Below are 4,621 nucleotides of genomic sequence, written 5' to 3' on the forward strand. Positions count from 1 at the left end.
ACAGTGCCCATACGCTATTGTGTTTATGCTAATGTCATTACGTAATCAAGCATTCAGCATCGCTAATACATATTCGTTTTGAAAGACGAAAGTACAAACTTGAATTTAGCGTAAGTAACAGAGTGCCAAGTCATGCATGAGCGGATCGAGATACACCATAGTTGCGGGAACTTATTGACCAGCCCTCGTACTTACATTTACAACTCAGCTTATTTTGCCAATATACTTCATGAATTTTCGGTTCATCTATCACATCCATTTCTAATTACATAATACACATTTCATTTTAAAATAGTGAAAACACCCAAGCAAAGAGTTGTAAAAACTGAAGCTCAGTGGAGAATGGATGGCCAACAGCATCACAAGACGCCTAAGATTATACGCCTAACTTTAAACATCCAAGATTCCTAGGCCTCATCTATCACATCCATTTCTAATTACATAATACAAATTTCATTCTAAAAAAAGTGGAAAAAACCCAACAAAGAGTTGAAAAAACTAAAGCTCAGTGGAGTATGGATGCATGGTCAACAGCATTACAGGACGCCTAAGATTATATGCCTTAAGGGGGTACTACACCCCTGTGGTAAATTTGTGACTATTTTTGCATTTTTCTCAAAAAATAATAACACACTGGTAACAAAATTTATGTATATTAATGGGGCAAGGAATCCAAATTCACTGAAATTTCAGTGACCCAAGACAAGCGGTTCAGTATATACAGGGTGTAACAATAAAATTTGTACAATTTTGAAAATAGAATGACACAAGTATGCTGCTTACTTTTTGCTTTGATATTTATATGTCTATCAAGATAATTTCTTTAGCCACCAGATAAGCTTTGTTCCAATAAAATCGTAGGTATACAAGTGAAGATATAGCCAATTATGTAACCTAGTCTTAAAACCGCTTGGGCCACTTTTGTCACTTTTGCCTAAAAGTGACTGAATAGAGTTGAACCATGGACCAGTTGAACGGTTCTCTTATGATAGGACGTTTTAAACAATGGGGTATATTCGAAGTGGTAGAAATGATTACATAATAGAATATCTCCTTGAGTTTTTGAAAGTCAAAACTAAGCACTAACATAACAACCTCATTTACTAGAAATCGTAGCTGCAGCTCAACAACTTCAACCCCAATTTACGTTTGAAGAGCGCATTTTTATGTTTGTTACATAAGGTAGTCAAGCAGACACCATAAGATTGTTTATATCTCATTTTCCAAACTCTAGTCGTCCATCAAGGCATACAGTTACATAATTATAAGAAGTATGTAAAATTTGTTGATAGAAATGCTGGCAACAGTGGTCCCCCCAGAACAGCTAGAAGCCCAGCTGAACTTAGTTTCAAATTTTCATTGTTTTGTACTTATGGGTGCAAAAACTGTTCTCAGTTATGATATTTCAAGGATGATATTTCAGGGATATGAGAAATTACTTTATTTATAAGATAATTGAAAGACATATCATGACTTCATTTATAGATTTTAAAGAAATATCATATTATTTTTACGTTCATGTTAATTATATATGAAGAAACACCACTTACAATTCTTTTGTGTCAGTTCTTTGATGTTTAATCATGATAAGCACAATTCAAACTTGATATACGCTAACATGGCAAAAGTGGCCCAACACGTTTTTTGGACGGTTTAATTAATCGGGCATAACTTTTGAACCCAAGCTAGTAGAGAAATCAACTAAACGTCTTCTTTTAGCCAAGATATTACTGATTCTATTGCATATAACATTTGTGCCGTAACTTTTTTAGTTTTTTCCTGAGAAGTCAAAATGCAATTGTACAAATTTTATTGTTACACCCTGTATGATAGTAAATGAGGTACATCCTAACGGTACCTTATCTATAAGGCTAAGTAAAAAATAAAACATGTTTCACGTCCGGGTTTTCGAAAAAAAGGAGGAAGAGGGGGCTTTTTATTTTCTATTTTTTATCGCAAAATTGGTGTAAATACCCATACTTGGAGCTGTTTTAGCGTACAATCCGTACATACAATAATGCCTGGAAAAAGGAGGAGGCCCTTTTTATTTGTTGTTCTGAGAGTTACACCCCTCTAATGATCACAAAACCTTCCTAAAATGTTTCTTGTATCTTAACAAGGCTATAGAAAGCATCCCAACTTCCTAGACATATTTTTGAAAAGTTATAACTGAATTTCAAAAATAAAAATTTATTTGAGAAAACCTCAAAAAAGGAAGCGGGAGGGGACGTGAAACATGTTTATTTTTTATTTGGCCAAATAAATTACTGAGTTTGGCGACTTGATAAGGCTAAAAACTTCTACGTTTTACATTATTTCGGAAAACGGATTTTTGCGTTGCGTAGAGTAAAGTTGTCCGCACCCCAATAAAACGTCCAATTTTGTTTTTGTTTACGTTAAGGGTGTCAAATTATGTTAATTAGTTTCAAAGCCACTACCAGAGCACCTGCATCCTAAAACTTTTCACGCCAACACAATACACTAATGGTGACATAGCCTGCGGTGTGAGGATATTATGCCTGTAGTCTCAACTATTACATGACACAGTAGAAGTATGCCTGTAGTCTCAACTATTACATGACACAGTAGAAACTCAATTAACATCTATTGTTTATTCAACTAATTTATCAACATTAGCATGTATTCTGTGTTTTTATGGAGAACCTATAGTCAACAGTAGAGTGTTTGTTTATTGAATTAGTTTGTAAGTGAAACTTTTGAAGGACAAATTAATCAGGGTTGCCAAACCTGTTGGTAACCCAAATGGGTGACTTTTGAACAATTTCACTGAGACTTCCCATATGAACAGATCATGGTTAAGAAAAACACAGCTGCACAGTGGTAAGAGTACGACAAATTTATCCAAAATGGGCTAACAAATAAAAAGTACAACAAATGCATAGAAATCTAAAATATCAGATCACCCAGCAGGCCACAGGGGCCAAGAGGGATGTGAATAAAATTGTGTTCATCTGCTCAGTGATGTAGCCAGGACATTTGCAGGAGGCGGGGGCAGCAAGGTACATTTCAAGGTGGGGGACAAACTTGGATGAAAATTAAAAAAAATTAGCTAAAAGGTACAACAAATTTGTCCAAAATGGGCTCAAAAGTACTGTAGAAACAAATGCATAAAAATCTTGAATATCAGAGCCGCCAGCATCCCACAGGGGCAAGACTTCTCACAGTGGATATGATATGGTGGCAAGAAGACTTGCTTCGATCATGATCTAATTGCAATTTCAAGCCATTGATTTATATGGAAAAGATACTAAATATTATACTTCTAAGTTCTAAATGATAATCTCCTCTCATACCTTTAATCACATTAAATAAAACATTTACATGTACACAAAATATACAAAATTTACCAACCGCGGAAGACTCTGACCGCGAAAGACGGGTGACCACTAGTTTCTTATAATAAATAACGAACGGTTTGTCTTGGGTCACTGAAATTCCAGTGTAGTAATTGGATTCCTTGCGCCTATAATATACATAACTTTTGTTACCACTGTGTTATTAGTTTTTGAGAAAAATGCAAAAATAGTCACAAATTTACCACAGGGGTGTAGTACCCTTAAACATCCAAGATTCAACCTTGGACGTCTAAGATTCGTGGGCGTGTTTTGATGCTAATAGGCTTCCATAGTGGAGGTCAAATTTGCTTCAGAAAATTAAATTCTAATTGGCACTGGCTACTAAACCTTTTTTTGGCGCCCTCTACGGAGGCGCCAAAATATAGGCATGACTTTGTGATTCTTTGTGAAAAGCTTCTAATTTCACTCTTGCTAGATTGACTTCGCAATTGTTTTGCTAAAATTATGCCCAGCTCAGAAATAAAACCACAATTTGCTTGGATTTTATTTTATTATTGTTTTCTGATATGCACAGGATAAAATGGTGAGCGTATATTCTTTGTTTAAAATACAAAATTAGGATTTATAACAACACCAAATAAATCCTGACCTTTGTATGGGTTCAACCAGTTTACCGTGTGCCTTAGAAACCCGATAGACGGTGACATTTGACCATACACTAGGATCCACAACATGCTCATCTATCATGGGAACAGTTCTTAAGCCTTAATACATTTGTAGGTCTACTTTCATCCTTTGAAAATTTGGGTACACAAACTCATACTCTGCAACTTGAGGTCAAATTTTGCACTATGATTATGTAATTGAGGTTATTGGACTATGCCATTGGGATGAGACTATTGTGGTCCATAGTGATAACATCAATTAACGAGGACTCTACTGATGGCTTTTGTTTGCTAATTACCATAGAATCTATATAGCGGTTATTGCCAAAGTTGCAATATGGTGGCACAATTGGGCGGAAAACTGTATGCAAACAACAGGGCATATTAATTATACATGTTCTACATTGTTGTATTTTAAAACACTGAAGACCAAAATTGACGTTATTGCCATGATTGGATCATGGGGTAGTAAGCCTACTACAACTCTGGCGGAAATTCGTTGCCACACCAGGGCCACACCGGGGGCCACACCAGCACGTTCTGGTGTTAAAAGCACGCAATCGAAGCTAAATATGGGATAGTTCCGTACTATTTTGTATAATAGTTGCAAATGCACATTCAGATTACACTTGCCCCCCA

Source organism: Amphiura filiformis, chromosome 13, assembly GCF_039555335.1.
Source record: "Amphiura filiformis chromosome 13, Afil_fr2py, whole genome shotgun sequence".
Lineage (NCBI taxonomy): Eukaryota > Metazoa > Echinodermata > Ophiuroidea > Amphilepidida > Amphiuridae > Amphiura > Amphiura filiformis.